Source organism: Amblyomma mixtum, chromosome 7, assembly GCF_055824585.1.
Source record: "Amblyomma mixtum isolate Tamu chromosome 7, ASM5582458v1, whole genome shotgun sequence".
NCBI classification, from domain to species: Eukaryota; Metazoa; Arthropoda; class Arachnida; order Ixodida; family Ixodidae; genus Amblyomma; species Amblyomma mixtum.
This window is the reverse complement of record NC_143018.1, coordinates 139,940,791-139,959,997: the sequence shown is the minus strand read 5'-3', so window position 1 is coordinate 139,959,997 and position 19,207 is coordinate 139,940,791. Positions and strand designations below refer to the sequence as shown.

The 19,207-nt window shown below is 45.7% G+C and overlaps 1 protein-coding gene across 1 annotated transcript in view; it reads left to right on the top strand.

Moving 5' to 3' along the window:
• The window catches only part of LOC149337708 (carboxylesterase 5A-like), a 96,625-nt gene that overhangs the window by 67,481 nt on the left and 9,937 nt on the right, over positions 1–19,207 (top strand). The window contains exons 7-8 of the transcript XR_016284420.1: positions 3,873–4,007; positions 5,998–6,036. The gene's annotated coding sequence lies outside the window, so the exon portion shown is untranslated. The remainder of the gene's footprint in view (positions 1–3,872; positions 4,008–5,997; positions 6,037–19,207) is intronic.

The window sequence follows — 19,207 nt, the reverse complement described above, 5'->3', positions numbered from 1 at the left end:
TCTTAATGGACTAGGATCACAAGAATGGTACGGCGCCGGAGGGAAAGCCAGCGTATTTTTGAAAGCGCTGTCAAAATCCGAACATACTTCAAGCTCAAGATCCTGACACTCGTATTTTTGCGAGTAGGAACAGTAAGCACGGCACTGGAGAAAGCAGCATTGAGATTTGATAAAGCGGAAAAAATGATCAAGCCTCTCAGTGACAGTCTCACTGAACTTAGGCAGCAAGGATTTTGCCGATTTTGGAACCGACTCATGCAGAGGCGAGTGAATAGGAAGTGCGTGCTAAAGAAAAAGAAGCTCCTGCGCCAAAGCAAAGGAAGGATTACAGAAGTATGGTTTCACTGGGTCCCTGGTCACTGTGGCATTGTTTCTAATGGGAGGTTGATATTTTAGCAAAGTCTGTTCTTGATGGACCTATTGTCCCATTCGTCTCAAATACTGTTTACTTGACTTTAGCACGCTTTCAGCGCCTCTACTGCTTAAGCCATGAGCCTCTTCTTGCTGCAGCGTATTTTGAACACATGGCATTTCCTTAGATTGTGCTGATGTGCAGTTCAAGGCGATGTTAGGTGTCCATGACCCTTTTGCGCGGTAGGATACCACTGCTAAACTTTTATTTATGCCGATCGGGGCTTTCTATAACCAACCTTTGTGAGTCTTGTGGCGAAATTGAGTCCATAAAACACTTTTTCCTCTCCTGCCGGCGGTTCACTACCCTCCGTAGAATTTACTTGCAGATTCCCCTCGCTAGACTCGGGGCTGCCCAAATCTATTCCAATTCTCCTCTCCTCCAGGCTTGTGCGGGGCAAGAGCCAAGGGATATGCCCTGAAACCAGTGTGCGATTATACTCCCGATTATATAATGTCAGCTGGCAGATTCCTCTGCTAGAATGCGAATTCAGTACTTTTTATTTTCCGTATTTTTGTTTTGTACAAAGTCTAGCTCTACGTCCCAAAATTATCAGAATACTCCATTCCCTGTACTTGTGTGCGTTTGTATCCGCTATGCACCCTGGCCAATCCCCCGCCGTGGGTATGTGCCATTCAGCCTGAGAACATCATCATCATCATCAAAGGAAGGCTCCAAGAAGATACCACGACGGATCTATACCTCACGTATTTCCTTCGTTTGAAGACATGTACCGTCAGGGGTTCTACGGCGTCGTGCGCATTGTACATTCGTCGCTAAACGACAGGTGTCCACCAGATAAGTGGCAGGACATGGCAGAGATTCAGCAAATTTTTGACAGGAAATGGTGATAGCACGTACCTGTCGAAATAATACGAGAAGATCTTGCGCTCACAGATATTGCGGTCTTGCGCTCATAGATATTGCGAGTCAGTGCAATGCACCTTTGAAGACATTTCAGACGTTGTAGAGATGATTTCTAGCGGTAACGGTGAGCAGCTGCGAGATCTTTTGCCCGCAGTGGCTAAGCTTGTGAAAATAGCTTTGATTATTGGAGTCACGTCATGCACGTTTGAGAGAACGTTTTCTTGCCTCCGGTGCGTCAAAACGTATCTGTGGTCAACAATAAGACAAGCTTGATTAAATTGCATAGCACTTCTCCATAGGCACAAAGAGCTCGCGCGCAAAATAAATCTCAGTGACATCGCGGACGACTTTATTAAGATGCCTACTGTGCGAAGAAACACATTCTGGATTGTGTGGTAGCATTTGTATAACGTGAAGGATAGTGAAGTTCATCCGAGTAAAATATTCTAGCTTTCTTCAAGCTCGCACTGTCAATGACCTCAATCCCTATGTTGCCGCTTCGCCATTATAACTTCTTTTTGACTCCTGCTTGTGTCATCGTTTATATTTTTTATAGCTGCATGAAGAGTTGATATTCCTTCTTTTTCTGTTAAATTGTTAGCTTTCGGTGAGAAGCTTTTTATGGCCTACTACTTCTTACAGACGAAGAGTTTAAAGTTTATACTGAAATTTAATGTTCTTGTCCAATGTTGTGTCCTTGCAAAGTGCCTTTTGTAGCCGAAATAAAGCGGGGTTTTTAGAAGACTCGATGTGTCACTCGTCGGGCGAGACCATGGTTCGCGGACCCGTCCTTTAGAAGGCCGTGCCTTTACCATATATCCTCTCCGCCTATTTACATCTGGTACTAACACGATCTGAAGATGCCATGTTACACGTAATACATATGTCCGGCTTGAGCGATCACGATATCTTGCATTTCACGTTCGATTTATCGCATGGGCCATAGTCAAAGCATCCCAAGACCATTAGCCACTATAACAAAGCTTATTGTGTAGCCCTTAATTACTGGGGTCCTTTTTTACATTTTTTCTTACCAGGTTGTCTCGAGCGCTCAGTTGAAACAAACTGGGGCATGTACCGAAATGAAGGGTCTTAAGTGATTCATCGTCTTGTCCCTCTTAGGCATGTCTCCTCAAATAGCCATGCTCCATGGTATAACAGATATTTAAACCAATTTTCTAACAAAAAGAAAATGCCTATTGGACAAATACGCAAACATCAAGTGTCAAGCGACAAGCCCAGCAATATGTAGTGCTTATTATTGTGGTCCTTCATGAACTGCATAGTACTTGATTATGCGCGACTGCACACTCCAGAAGGCGGCCCTATATACTTTCTTCCTTATGTTGGGCCCAGAGCTACAGCAGTCCTCCAAGTTCCATCGAAAGGGCATTTCACGAAAAAAGTGGCAAATAGCGCCTAGTTGGCCGCCAATAATTTCCACATTATGTCTTCTTCTTCTTCTTCATCATCATCATCATCATCAGCTGACTACGCCCACTGCCGGGCAAAGGCCTATCCCATGTCTCTAAAATTAACCCTTTCCTTCGCCAGTTGCGGCCATCGTATTCTCGCAAATTTCTTAATCTCATCCGCCCACCTAACTTTCTGTCCTGCTACGCTTGCCTTCTCTTGGAATCCACTCCGTTACCCTTAAGGACCAGCGGTTACCTTGCCTTCGTATTACATGCCCTGCCCAAGCCCACTTCTTCCTCTTGATTTCAACAAGGATATCGTTAACACGCGTTTGTTCTCTCACCCACTCCGCCCACTTGCGACCTCTTAACGTCACACCTATCATTTTTCTTTCCATAGCTCGCTGCGTTGTCCTTAACTTAAGCTGAACCCTCTTTGTTAGCCTTCACGTTTCTGCCCCATAGATGAGTGCCGGTAGGATACAGCTGTTGAATACTCATTTTTTGGTGGATATTGGCAAATTTCCATTCGTGATCTGAGAGAACCTGCCATATGCGCTCCACCCCATTCTTATTATTCTAGTTATTTCCCTCTGATGATCTGGATCATCTGTCTCCACCTGCCCTAAATAAACATATTCTCTTACTACTTCCAGCACCTGGCTACCAATTTCGAACTGCTGTTCCCTTGCTAGTCTGTTGAACATTACTTTGGGTTTCTGCATGTTAATTTTTAGCTCCACCGTTCTGCTCTGCCTGTCTTATTCATTGATCATGCTTTGCAGTTCATGTCGTGAGTGACTGAGCAAGGCAGTGTCATGAGCGAATCGCAATTCTTCTTAAGATGTTCATTTTGAGTATTTCGCCTGCGTAGATAAAAGTGTCATCCCATTTGAATTAAAGAGGAATCCTTCACTAGGCGGCATTTTGGGGGCAGGCGGCGAAGCGCCATGAATAGCAGCGTTAGTTTAGCGACCTTCTTCTTTGTTTGCCACGCGCTTCGTAGAGAACACCGCTCCTTAGGATAATTATTTCTTCGAGGCTCTGTCTGCCGGTCCTGATTTCCGTGCGCGGCAGTTTGATATGCCAACTCATTGTATGAACGCAGAACCTTTATCAATAACTGGGATGGTTACCGTGGCGTTCATGCTACGCTCTTTGTTCACATTGTCTTCTAGAATTCCCGTCAGTAGCCGCACCATCAGTGACAGCATCGGTCGTCGTCATCATTGTCAACAACGGCCAGTCGAGGGCTTGCGCGTCAGGGTCAGAGGCACCGGCCTGCACTAGGGACAACGCTTTATCCACCATGGGTAAGTTATCACCTATCCTGAACCCTGTTCAGATAACCGCAGTGAGACCGAAGTGAAAAATTCGGAACAAGCAGCTCAGTGAATCTGATGCTAGAAAGAGATGCAGACAATTATTTTTTGCAATACTCAGTGCGATCGACCATGCTTTAATTACACCCAGAGCGTGTTGTGGACGTGCTGAATAATGGGCGGCAGTGTGCGTTGAAATTGTTCCACTGCTTGAGTGAGGCAGCTGCCATTCCGAGCTAATGTTCCCACCGCGGCCTTTTTTGTCGTTAGTTAGTTACTAAACTAACCCCTTTTTTTTCTTCGTTGCATTGCGTCTAACTTCGCTAGCCTGAATGGGAGCGCATGTTGCTAACAACACGGCAATAGGAGGCATGGAGTGGTTACCTCAGCAGGGCACGCCTAAGACACGCTTGGCGTTCAGGAAAGTTCTGGGAAAATTGGCTAGCGGCACGACTTTCGTGAAAATATTTTTGTTACGTCTAATAAAATCTATTTTGCTTTGTTAAAAATTATTCCAATTTTTGTCTTCTCTATTCCTGTTTTTTTTTTACAAAGCATTCCTTGAAGCTTTAGATGATATCCGTCAACTGTACTAATTACCCGTTGCGCTGCAAGGCCCTTCGAGAGCTGAGCTGCAAAAGCAACAGCCCGACACAGACTGTGATCGTAACCTCTATTTCCGGGCCAGCATGGTTTGCCATTTGCTAAGATATCTTAGAAGATATTACGTGTACTTTATTTTCGTTGCGCTCCGTATTGAAGTGAAGGCAGGTCCTTCACTATTAGTCAATATGCTCTATGTCCTGCCTAATTTGTTCAGTATTGTTCACTATTGCTGTGACTGTGACATTCAATGTGTCAAGTATTGCGTGTTTCGCCTCTCGAACGATTACTTAAAGCTGGAGCTAATTATACTTAGTAGGATGGGGAGCTGGGCGAGCTGGTAACAGTTTATTATGGATGGCACAGCGCAAAAAGAGACGAAAGAACAAAAGTGACACCACAGACGAGCGCTGCGGTGTCTCGTCAGCGCTCGTGAGTGGTGTCACTTTTGTTTTTTCGTCTCTTTTCGTGCTGTACCACCTACAATGAATTATACTTAGTAGTTAGCCAACAAACTAAATCAAATAAAATCAAATAAAATTTATTTCCACATCACAACGTACATTTCAATGCTGCGGGTGCAGGCAAAAGTCCCTCAGGAGGCTTGACGAGACCTACACCCTACTAACAAACACTTGGAAGAAACAGCTATGGTGATCACTGTTTTAGGAATGAGCTTAAAACAATAGGAAAAATTCGGAAGAACACAAACGAAACAAAAGAGAAAACGAATGACATGCAATATTCTTTCAGAGTGAGGAGATACATTCCGAGTTAAGAGTAGTTGGCAAACAGTATTTTAACATTTGGCACCCGTAATTGGTTCGGGTGCGAGGAACTGCCCAGCGGTCGGTGATACGCTTGTTGTACACATTGGTTCGCAATGTTAATGAAGCAAGATCTTTGAGGTGTGTGTCATTTTTGAATATGCCGCGGCGGTAGCGTGAACTAAGCACTGAATTTTGCAATGCGCTGACGAGTCGAAGCTGCAATTCATCAAAATTGGTTTTGTGTGGGTGTTAAATTTGGCATTTTTCATTATACCTTTTTCTTTTTCTGTAACCTAAAAAGAATATTAAAATTAGTTTGTGTGGCAGTGCCCCAGATGAGAAAACAGTAGCTCAACGTGGGGAAAAACAATGAATTGTAGAGTAACAATTTAATGTTTTGCGGGAAAAGAAATCGTAGTCGCGAGAACAAGCCGACTGTGCGAGCGAGTTTAGAACGAATATGGGCGACCTGCGAGTTCCAACACATATTCTCGTGGACAATGACACCCAAGGTCTTTACTTGTGGCGTTATCTCTGTCTTGGAGCACGAAGACGCTAATAGGCTGAATGCTCGCCTTCACCTTTTTAACTGCTTTCTTGTGTTGCAGGTGACACCGAGATGTCTACTTTTCAGTCGTCCATGACAGGTAAGTATTTCGGCATAGAAAAAGACCAGTACCGAGATCCCAGTGTTTGATTGAATGCCTTGGAACTGAGATTCCCGCAATTGTTTTTGCACTGTCATGTGACCAATGGCCACGGCGCCAGAGTGGCGGACGTGATAGCAGGACAAACAATTTCAGGAGTGGCTCGCCACTGCTTTCCAACGGCATTTCGTTTAACATTATGGGGCACGACCTATTGCATAGGGCTAAACGTCTAGGACATCCGGCCTGAGTGCTCCGAGTAGCACGCGCGGGACTCCATGTGTTGAACGCGGTGCTCACATGAGCCATATCGAATGCATAAGCAAATGTGAAGATACATGGAACATCATATGCAACTCTGTCCCGTGTCCGCTGCGGTGTCTAGCTCCTTCATGTCTCACCAACTGGCCTACACATCTACCCTCCTAAGTCATATGCAACGCTTTACAAGGGGTGTGGGGCGCCTTTTCACAGCTATTGTCTCCTTTTGTACACATGAGGTGGACGAAAGTTTTTTTTCAGAGTCATCCACCGGTGGGCGGGATGTTTGCGGGGTTATAAGGAAGGATGTGAAGTTCCTCGGAAAGGTGCGTTGTAGCGAGCACAGATTGGTGAGGTCTAGAATTAGCTTATACTTGGAGGGAACTGAAGAAGCTAGTGAAGCGGAAGTTCATTAAATGGCTAGCGGTAAGAGGGAACGTAGAGGAATGCAGGATATCACTGCAGAACAGATAGTCGGGTTTAACTGATGAAGAAGATCTCAATGTTCACACAACGTACGATAATCTGACAGCCATCATTACGGAGTGCTCCGCAGAAGTGGGCCGTAGGATGGTTTGACAGGATACTGACAAGCTATCTCAGGAGACAAAGGATCTGATTAAGGAACGCCAAAGCATGAAAGCGTCTAACACCAAAGAAAGCATAGACCTGGCAGATCAATCTAAGCTCATCTATATACGCAAGGTAACAGACTTAAATAAGTTTAATATGAACATAATCGAGCATGTTCTGAAGAACGGAGGTCGCCTAAAAGCGGGGAAGAAAAACGAAGCATAGGTAAAAACCACGCGTATGCTTTAAGAAAAAAAAAAGAGGTCAATGCCATTAGCAGTACGGATAAGATTATTAATGAAGCCGAACGGCTCTCTAGAAATCTATGCAGCAGCGAATAGAATCAGGACGTCATTGAAGGAGCCAGTACCACACAGTAATTGAACATCCTGCCAGTAACGAGAGAGGAAGTAAAAAAAATCATTAGGTCAATGCAAAGAAGAGCAGATGGTGAGGATAAAATAAAAGCAGATCTTTTGAAGGACGGAGAAGAGATTGTGCTAGAAAAACTGGCCACCCTGTATACGCATTGCATAGTGAGCTCGAGCGTACCAGAAGCTTGCAAGAACGCTAGCATTATTTTAATTCTTAAGAAGCTTGACGTCAATGATTTAAAAAATTAAAGACTGATCAGCTTACTGTCCCTTGCCTACATGATATCCACTAAGGTAATCGTTAATAGAATTAGAATAACCACAGACTTCGACAACCAAATTATTAGGCATGTTTTCGTAAATGATACTCAACAATAGACCATATTCACAGTATTAATCAGGTGACACAGATATTCGGAGAGCATAACCAGCCCCTATAGATATTAAGAAGAACGGATGTTTGGCGGGATTATGTATAAATGTCTTTTGTGTTAATAAATTTTCAGTTGAAAGTCAGCGCTCGTGTTGTTGTGTGTGTAAACATCGTCGTCTTTTCGCGCTGTTAAAAAATGGACCCTATAGATAGCCTGCGTTGATTACGAGAAAGCATATGACTCAGTGGAAAACTTAGCTGTCATGCAGGCATTGCGGAATGAGGGTATAGGAGGGGCTTCTGTGAAAATAACGGAAGATACGTATAACGACTGCATAGCTACCATAGTGCTCGATTAAGCAAGCAATAATATTCCAATAAGGAAGGGTATGAGGCAGGGAGACACGATCGTGCCAGTACTATCCAACGCCTGTTTAAAGGATGTGCTCCGAGGCCTGGATTCGGAACATTTGGTGATAAGAATTAATGGAGAATGCCTAAGTAATTGACGATTCACCCACGACATTCCATTGCTAATTCACTCAGGAATGAACTGCAAAATCTGATCATTCAGTTAGACTGGCAGAGCAGAACGTTGGGTCTACAAATCTTCAACATCATCATCAGCATCTGACTTTGCCCACGGCCGGGCAAAGGCCTCTCGCATGTCTCTCCAATCGACCGTGTTCTTAGCCAGTTGCGGCCACCGTGCCCCGCAAACTTCTTAATATCATCCGTCCACCTAACTTTCTACTGCCCCTTGCTACAATAAAACTTCAGTTGGGCCTAGTTTGTACATGTTACTGCTGCTCCCTTCCTACGCTTGTCTTCCCTTGGGTCTCAATTTAACGTGCAGGAAACCAAAGTAATTAATGTTCAACAGTCTGGCAAGGGAACAGAGAGAGAGAGAGAGAGAAAAGGACGGAAAGGCAGGGAGGTTAACTAGGCGATGCCCAGTTGGCTACCCTACACTTGGGGAGGGGAACAAAGGGGAAAAAAAGGAAAAAGAGCGGCAAGGAAATGAGTCTTCTAAGTGACCAGCGACCACTATATCACAGGGACAGAGGGCACGCACTGAATACTTAAAGATTATAGGCGGGAATGCAACCCCGAGTCCCTTAGGAAATTCAGGAGCGCTTTCACCGCTTTCCGTTGTCTGGAAGGTTGTGGCCAAGGCCCCAGAACGTTAGACTCTGTTAAAGGACGCGAGTCCAAGCGGAGCAGAGAAGCAACTAGGCAACCGCGCTCTCGCTCAAAACGAGGGCAGTCACAGAGGAGGTGGCTGACCGTCTCGTCACAACCACACTGGCCACACGCAGGAGAGTCAGCCATTGAGATGAGATGGGAATAGGCGTTTGTGAACGCCACTCCCAGCCACAGGCGGCACAACAGCGTAGTATCACTGCGGGGGAGGCCGAATGGTATATGATGTTGGAGCAAGAGGTTGAAGTGATGCGAGCGGGGTGTCCAACTTCCAGGGGCAGACCACGACGTTACAGTCAGGTTTTGGGCGAGCAGTTGAAGGTGCCTTGCTGCGTCAGCTCTTGTCAGTGGTATGCGGACAGTGTTGGTTGTCTCGTGAGCCGATCGAGCAGCATCGTCAGCTAAGGCGTTACCAACAATGCCGCTATGGCCTGGTACCCACTGGAAGATGATTTCATGGTCTTGTTCGATTGCCTGGTGATGCAGATATCGTATCTCCGCTATAAGTTGCTCATGGTCGCTATGTCTCAAGGCAGATTGAAGACATTCGGCAGCTTTTGAATCACAGAAAACAGCCAATTTTTGAGGTGATTGTTGTGAGATATACTGTACCGCCGCAAGAAGTGCAGCCAACTCTGCTCCAGTAGAGGTAGTCCGATGCGAAATTTGTTGGTGAATTTGAGTCTGTCGCGCAGGAACGACCACAGCGCAAGCAGAACTAGTAGAGGTTGCTGATCCATCCGTATAGACGTGAGTACGGTCCCAATATTCGAAGTGGAGCATGGACAGTGTCAGTTGCTTAATGGCTGGCGTCGATAAATTTGACTTCTTCGCTATCCCCGGAATAGCAAGGCGCACACATGGGAGCCGCGTACACCACAGAGGAGAGGGAGGTAGTGCTGCCGGGGTGAACTGTTGTGGGATCGACGACTGTTGCGTCGTTATCACCTTCGCAAATGCAGAATGTGGTCTCTGCAGTGGTAAAGGCGCAAGGTGATGCTGTGGAATCCTTGAGATATGACGTATGTGCATTCGCAAGCAGTCTAGGACAATATAAGTAGAGATCGGGTGGTCTTTGGCGAGTGCAATGCTACCCAGTGTTGATGCGCTCCGAGGGAGACCTAGGCATGTGCGAAGGGCCTGACCCTGCACTGACTGGAGGGCAAGCATGTTAGTTTTGCACGTGTTTGAGAGTACAGGTGTACTGTACCGCAAGCATCCCACAAATAGAGCTCTGTACAACTCCAGCATTGACTGGACCGACGAGCCCCATGATTTTCCTCCCAGGAATCGAAGTAAATGAGCGATAGATGTTAGCTTTTTTTTCAGTAGAGTGCAATGCGGGCTCCATGATAAATTGCGGTCGATCAGGATCCCTAGGAAACGATGAGATTTGCTGTAAGAAATGACTTGACCGTCGATGCGTACCGGATATGGAGTCATACATTTACGTGTAAATGCCACTAGCGCGCACTTTTCCGCTGAAACGCTGAGACCTTTCTTCTGGAGATAGGAAGAAGTGATCGATGCTGCCCGCTGAAGTCTTGCACGCACCTGGGGACGCGTCACAGAGGAGGCCCAAATGCAGATATCATCGGCGTACATACACACCTGGACGGTGTTGGGGAGGTTCTCAGGGAGGACGATGAGAGTCAGATTAAACAATGTAGGGCTAAGGACACCGCCCTGGGGCACGCCACGGTAGGTGTAATGCGCAGGCGTCGGGCCATCTTCACATTGGATAAAAAATGATCTTTTGGACAAATAGCTCTCTATCCACGCAAACATCCGACCACCGATGCCCACAGTTTCCAGCTCATCAAGGATGGCCTCATGGGTCACGTTGTCGTAGGCACCTTTTACATCCAGAAAGAGTGTCACTGACAAACGTTTCAAGTGCTTCTGTTGTTGAACCGTGGATACGAGGTCAACGACGTTGTCTATAGAAGAGCGACCCCGCCTGAAGCCGGCCATAGTGTCGGGGTATATTTTGTAGTGTTCGAGGTACCACTCAAGGCGCGACAAAATCATTTTCTCCATGACCTTTCCTACGCAACTGGCCAAAGCTATTGGCCTATACGATGAGAGCTCGAGTGGAGATTTCCCTGGTTTTAGTATGGGTATCAATCGACTCGATTTCCATTCTTGAGGAACAGCACCGTCGAGCGAAGAGTCGTTGTAACGTTTGAGGAGCTCTTCTCGCGCGTCTTGGCCAAGATGGGACAGCGCAGCATATGCGATTCCATCTGGCCCTGGTGAAGACGAACGCCGACATCCTGCAAGAGCAGCGTCGAGTTCCTCGCGAGAAAAAAGGCATCCATGGCTGAGACCCGTGAGGCAGGAGGAACACGCCGGGAACTCGAAGCAGTTGGTACACCAGCAATTTTCCTGCAGTAGTCCGTTGCTACCTCAGACTCCTGTCGATCTTGGTAGACAGCCAACGCATAGAATGGTTGTCTTTGCTGCGGAAGCGTACGGAGGTCCCGCACAGTACGCCATATGAGGGACATGGGCTTGCGGGGATCCAAGTGCTGACAAAAGGACCTCCAGCGCTGGTTCGCCAGCTGATCCAATCTTCGTTTGATTTTTTTCTGTGTACGTCTCGCCTCCCGTAGATCATTTAAGCACTTGGTTCGTCTGTATCGTTTTTCTGCTCGCCGCCGAAGAGCACGCAGGCGTTCTAGTTCAAAGCTGGTAACGAGATGCTAGAAGTGGTAAGAGAATACGCCTACTTAGGGCAGGTAGTGACCGCTCATCAATATCATGAGATAGAAATAACTAGAGGAATAAGATAGGGCCGAGCGCATATGGTAGATTCTTTGAGATCATTTTAAGATAACTTCTTGTTGGGCTACTTGGTAATTGATCATTGCATTTTCGAAAATAAGGCCATCTAGTGCTTACTCACCAGTCAACGGGGTCAGATTCGTACTGAGAACACAGCGAGAGTTATTCGAAAAATCCCCCCAATTGGCTTTTTCCTTTTGTTTTTCTCATTTTGCACTCAACACGTCACAACTCCATTTAGAAAAACGGCATAGCTCCTTCGAACTGCTCACCTTTCCTGCTAGTGACCCGCCGAGCACGTAGTGAATACACGTGTGTGTTTACATGAATAAAAAAAAATCGCATGGTTATATTAAAAGAGGACCATGTTGAAAAAGTAACAACAAATGCAGTGTGACACTTCTTAAGCGAATGCTGAGATGAATACAGCGAATACGGAAAGAGCAAATTGAGGTGGAAAGAAATGTAAACACTGCCTGAAGACGTGCGTGCATCGATATGCGTTGAAATGTTCTGTTGGAAAAAGGAACGAAAGTGACGGTCAAGAGAGTTTTCACCGTCACCTGCAAACGTTTCAAAAACAAGTTTCGAGTACAAGCGCAGCGTCGCCGCAGCGGTCAGTCCACTTGAGGCAGCTGACCACCCTCTCGGCGCTGCTCCTGCTGTGATCAGCATTGTACCCGTCAAAAGTCCATAGTGTAGGCTGTCTTTCCTTCAGCTAAGCAGAATAAGCGATAGGGCGGCAAGCTACTATGACCAGGTATAATGCCAATCAAAGTGCAAAGTAAAGTGAGAAGACTACAAGCATGGAAGACTACAAGCAAGTTGGCGGCTTGCAACTTCCGATAAACGCGCGCATGCGCAGTAGGCTTTGTGAAATAGGTCTCTTCGCTCTGTCCCTTTTTATGTGAACCCGCTGTAAAAATTACTCGGAAAAAAGATTTGTAGGCATTCTAAACCACATTCTTGAAGACAATGCGACAACTTTTAGGTTGCATGGCATTGTGTATAAAACGAATGTCTGATTTTCTTGCCATTTTTCCCGCAAAAGCTCCAATTGGAACAGTTTCCATTGGACCTATATGGTATGCATCAGTCATCCCGTTCTAGATTCGATCCCGGCCGCGGCGGCTGAATTTCGATGAAGGCGAAATTCTAGAGGCCCGTGTACTGTGCGATGTCAGTGCACGTTAAGGAGCCCCAGGTGGTCGAAATTTCCGGAGCCCTTCACTACGGCGTCTCTCATAGCCTGAGTCGCTTTGGGACGTTAAACCCCAATAAACCAAATAATCCGAACCGTTCTAGAATGTTGAATACCTTGCGGATTATCTAACGAGACCATACTAATCCGACCTACTAATCCACCTTACTTCACCCACTAATCTCCACAAATCGACCTAATTTTCTGGCGGGGCCCTACGTCAAAAATTTGGAGGTCTCTTGGAATTTTGCGGGGTTGGCTAGTATCGAAATTTTTCGGGTCCTCAAATTGCCAAATTTGGTGCTGTCCTAAGATTTTTTTTTACTGGTGGTCACATTCTGTGGAAGACGTCACGACATCCTCAATCGCCGGCAGTCGTTGTACCACTACCAGCGCAGTGGAGCAGCGGTTAAGCGATGCGGTTCTGGCAGGTGGCTATTTCTACGAAAGCCATCGGTGGGGCTTGTGAGACTCAGCTTGCTCTTTCGGAGCTGCCGTAAGGCTCATGCGGAGCGCCACGGTGGCCGGGTGTCAGTCGCATTGTATTTGTTTGAATTTATTCCGTTACCAGCTGCCACGGGGGCAGGTGGCTCACAACCCGCGGGATAGGTTGCCACGTGCCGAGTAATTTTTTTGCCGAGTAGCAGCTGACTAGAACGGCCTTCCCCACGATATCGCTGCCATCACCTGCCCTGCAACTTTCATGACTGCTGTGAACGCCCGTACTTCGTAAAACCCACCACTTATGTAACTCCCCGCAAGGGGTATTTAAGGTAATTTAAGTCTGGTTTGGTTTGTTGGGGTTTAACGTCCCGAAGCAACTCAGGCTATAAGGGAGGCCGTAGTGGAGGGCTCCGGAGATTTCGACCACCTGGGGTTCTTTAACGTGCACTGACATCGCACAGTACACGGGACTCTAGAATTTCACCTTCATCGAAATTCAGCCGCCGCGGCTGGGATCGAACCCACGTCTTTCGGGTCAGCAGCCGAGCGCCGTAACAACTGAGCCACAGCGACAGGATGGTGATTAAAGTGATGTGATCAGAAGTGCCATGGTGGCCAGGTTATGATGACGTCACAAGGTAACTTCACTTCACTTCACTTCACTTTACTTTATTTTCCTTAAAGACCCTTTTACAGGGTATTACATAAGGGGTGGGGTTTACAAAATGCAGGAATCAACCATGCTTGAAAACGATGATGAACATGTTATGACAGCAATATTATGGGGAAGGCCGTTCCAGTCAGCTGCTGCACGAGAAAAAAATGAGTTGGCAAAAACAGTGGTACGGGCACGTGGACGCAAAACTTGGAGAGAATGACCGATGCGATGAGACCTGCGTTGTGGAAGTGCGCAAATGTATGTAACGCGACCTGTTTGGACCATTTAAGGAGTTGAGTGGCGGTGAAGATAAAAATTTCTGTCACATTACAATATAAATGCCATCACATTAAAATGAGAGTAACTAAGAAGAAGACAACTCAGACAACACGAGACCTACGTGAAGTGCATAAAGCCTCCAGCAGAAATCGGAGTTCAAAAATGCGGCTTGTGGGGGCGGGGGTTGGCTATTCGTTATCGCATTGTTCGGGAAGAACATGTTGGTTTTCAGAAGCGGCACTGGGGGCTGTGTTTTAAACGGTCATTTGCCGGTGCAGTGGCGCATTACTACACTGTTGCACCACTGCGCCGGTGGTAGTATGATGACTGGCCGCGATCAATCAATGTGGCACGCTTTGGGCAGCTACCGCAACCGGAATTAACATCCAGAGACGACACAATGGAAGGTCGGCAGAAGACATGATTGGCACAGAATAAGAATAGGAATAGACTTGCAGAATGAAGGAAGATTGCTATCGCATTTCCTCCGCATCGATCTGATTGTCTGCCCCTAAAATGTTTTTTTTCGCATAGTTTTCTGGTCGCCTGGCTTTCTTGTGTTTGTGTCGATACGACATGAACAGCTTAAACTTGCCCTTTCTGCTAGAATTATCGAAGTACGGTTTTATGCTTCCAAATGTACAATAATGTCTTCTTTTTTCAGAGTCATCCACGGTTGAGTCAACAAAAGGTAGGAAAGTACTCTCCCGAGAGCTCCCCTTTGTACTTTTAAGGCGAAAGCCTATAATGCCTCATACTGTCGTGTCCAAGTTGTGTTAGCAAGTGTGTCCGCGTTTCGGCGTCACTACTTAAAAAAAGAGACTGTTTCGAGGCTGGAAATCGAGCCAGGGCCTTCGGCATATGAATCGGAGTCGCTACCACTCCGCCACGAAGGTCAGGGTTTGAGCTTGAATAAAGGCGCATCTAGTGAATGCACGGGTCTCATAAATAAAATGAAATGAATAAAAATAAGAAAAGAAAGAGAAATAAAAAATACAAAAGAATTAAAAGAAGAAAAGAAACAAAAATAAAAAATGAAATAAAAAATAAGGTATGAAAAATAAACAGTGCGCAAGGAAACGCTTTCGCCTTGCTGCACTTTAGAGAGCCAAAGTACCCCTGATTTTTTTTTTTTTGGTTGCACTACTAAGGCTGGTCGCTGGTAGGATGGGCATTCACGCAGGTCGCTCTCCTGGAACGCAGTATTGCTGGCACCTGATTGATATAAATCAGTTTACTGACTTTTAGACGACATTTTCTAGATTGCGCCGGTAACATCGAAGTACTCGCCTTAAAGCAGAGGACGATATGAGAGATCACGTAATGCGGCGTGCCATGATGGCATTTGTGAAAGGAGAAATTGTTTTCCTTTCTCATTTCCGCCGCGCAATGAGTGGCCTTGATTAAGAATCTTGCGTTGACTCTATAGGACAGTCAAGGGTTGGCTGGTTGTAGGCTGTGCGCCTGACAGCCCACCCACGAGTAGTATGCATTGCGATATCGCACTGAATCTATCCCCTTGAATAAGGGGCGGCGTATGAATTGCAGTGTTCCTGTACAAACATGTGTTTTTTTTTATTCCCATTAAAGTCAGCTTGCGATTCCTCTTTGATTAAGGTGAGAACAGATAGTCATGATCGATGAAGCCTGTAACAGCATTGCAAACGAGTTATGCGTTAGCTCCGATCTTACTGTTCCAAACCATTCCTTCAGCGGGAGACCGTACCGGTCTATGAAACTCTGCGCTGAAGCAAGAATAAACATATTTTTTTTCAGTCTTTCTTTAAGAAATTCATTATTGGATACAATTTTCGACTATGCTATTAGTATTCGCTTTCTGTTTCAGCAATCCAGTAGTAGTACATTTGAAGGAAGTGCAATAAGGTATTTTGACATCCTCCCCGTGGAATCCGAAGTATCGATATCCGCATTGCACATGTTGTGCTCCACCAACGTGCTTGGGTCGTTTGCTGCCTTGGCTTTTCTTTCCATCAGTAGGCTTAAGTTATTTGTAGTTGTGAGGATGCCACATCGACACGGAAAGTGACATACACTGCTAACGAATAATGGGCGAGCAGGTAAGGCATCACAGCGACTATTTGGCTGCGGGTAAGATGAAGCGAATGGTATTCGAAACGTTAGAAGATCTACGTACTAGCGCTTACTTGCTGAAGTTCGTGCAGCGCCCCAAGGCAGGAAGTGCTTGCAGGAAAGGAATGATGAAACTAACATTACACTAGTACGGCCACAAAGAAGAAAAAATACAACGATAAAATACAAGGAGAGCACAAAGTTGGGCAAGTTGGTTGACATGCATACTGAAAAAATTGTGCAAAAACACTTGGACTAAGCCGAGACAAACACAAGAACGAGCGCTACTGAAATCTGAAGCTTTATTCCAAGAACATGCACATATAAATAGTAAAAACAAAACATGACCAGAGCAAGCTATCATCAGAAAATCACGTGTCACCCCTTGCATATCCGAGTGAGCTGGCCAGGCATTCAGGGGGCACTTTCACGATTTAAAGTGCGCGAGGCGAAAGCCTTTTGCACACATCTTCGGCTGCTAGCGTTGATGCATCTGATGACTGTCTATTCATGACTGGTTAATGAATAACTAGTCATGTTTGATAATGACCAACTGGTCATGTCTGGTTAATTACTAGTTGGTAATAAATAATTCGCCTAGTCATGATTTGCAATGACTAACTAGTCATGCTTGGTTATCGGCCTACTATTCATACTAATTAGTTGATGACTGGCTAATGGCTAGTTCGCCATGACTTGTGACTACTTAGTTATGACTTTCACTTAAGACGTAACGAATATACGGACAGAGTCATGGCCGCTAGTATGAGCTGTTAAAGCCTTTCGCCTTAAAAACCGAAACTCCCTTTCAGTGAAGCGGACGGAAGTCTGCCTGATGCATTTGTCTCCACTGATACGCATATGAAAGACTTCCATTAAATCACGCAGAAGTTAATCGCTGTGCCTGAACAAAATTGTTGTTTTGTCGTAGAGCGGTTTACATTGCTTCTTCTTATGGTTCGTACCACAAGTGTGGCAATGTTTTGACAGGTTGTGAAGGGAAGGAAAGATTACTCAGGGGAGAGTCCCTTGCCAACCACCCAAAACATTGCCGCACTTGTGGTAGGAACGAAGTGCCTATTTATATATGCACGTTTTTGGAATAAAGCATCAGTTGTGCGTAGCCCTCGTTCTTGTGTCTGTCTCGGCTTAGTCCTAATGTTTCTGCGCAATTTTTTTCGGTGTGATAAAAGTACAAGTTTCTCAAGTAATGCGTAACGCACTAAATTTAGCGGAAACTGTCGCTGTGCTGCTTCCTAGCTTTCGCTAAAGCATAAGGCACACAGTACTGTCTAAGTGATATTCGCAACTTTCATGCATGGTGTCGCCACCACGCGGTCGCCTCCGGTGCCACCTTAGAGACAGCTGCGAATAGCGTTCCGCTTGGCCGGGCTGGCGTCTCCGGCGCAACTTTTTTCAGTTCAATTGCGCAGCGCGTTTAGGGTATTCTTGCGCTCCGACTTCCTTTTTGTCCGCAGACACGGCAACAGGATAATATAATACACATATGCACGTGCGATGCACACAGTATCATCCGAACACAAAATCTGTTGCATATTCTGTTTACCGCAGTTCTTGAACTACGCAGTAAAAGACAAGATAGGCCTGCATACCTTCCCTGTACAGTCTACGCTTAAGAAGGGATAGCTAATAAGGCTTTAAGATATCAGTTGGCCGGCTTTTGTATTTTGTTTGTTTATTTCAATGCCCTAATGGCCCTAGCGAGCATTAGTTAGAGAAGGGGAGAAGTTATCAAAGAAAACTTATCAAATATACAAAGCAAAAATACAAAGGGCTGTAGCAGAATAACCAAGCTAGGAAGCCAGGTAAAAATCGTTAAGCGAAAGCTGTCATAATACAATGACTGCTGCTAATACACATGAAAGCTTTAGGGGAATGTACATATAATAGTTTTATTTAAATTCAAGTAGGGGATCTCCTAAAGAAGAGAGAATTTTCAAAGCGACTCTTTTCATACGGTGTTCTCTTTCGCCGATCACTAGATCTAAATAGGGTGCATGGAAACCAAAGAGAAGTTATTGGGGTAAGACAAGTATAGGATTATTTTACACAAAATACCATTACAATGCAAAGGGCCCGAGGATTAATATTCAGACATGCGAGACCAAGTTATATAACATCAACTGCATTGTCTGTGTACTTGCAGACACCACGGAGAACGAGTAAGTAGATGATTTGTGACTTTCGAATGTGTGGATTTTGCAGCTGCAGCGCTTTCACTACTAGCTCTGGCCTCAAATTCGTTTGAGCCAAAAGCGAAGCACAGGTTTCTTTACAGATCATAGCTCTTCGCAGCTGAAATGCATTGGAAGTCCGGAGGGAAGTTGCAGGTTCGAGTAACAATGTATAAAGATATCGTTATTCGTTTCACTAGAAGAAAGGCAGCATTGGATGCTTGACTGGAGGCTCATCAATTCTCGCAGAAGAACGGCAGATTGGGCGAGTTGGTGTTCCATGGTGACAAGAAAACTCAAACAACGCTAAACTGCAGGATCAGAAAGAGGAGGCCGTGTTTGTCTCTTCATGGTGGCGACGTAGCAAGGCCTTCATCGACGTCTTCCTCATTACACCTGTGGAGAGGGAGCGCTACGTAGCCAGTTTTGTATAGCGGACTGGCTTCAGCCCCTTTACATCGTACGGTAGAGGCATCAACTAATACACTCCCCATTCTTAAACTGGGGCAGTGTTTGCCTTCTCAGAAACCGATTCAGGTTAGACGCAGTCATCCGTAGTCTCTTTGCCATGTGCCGTAAAGTTCAAGCAGTATTTGTGCATCACCCAAACGACGACAATGGAGATGGGATACTACCTCATTAAGCGTAGAAAGTTGGGCTAGTTGTTTGGTAGTACTATTGTGATACATTCCAGCGGCTAAAAAGACAGGGACGAAGGTAGACGAGACAGGA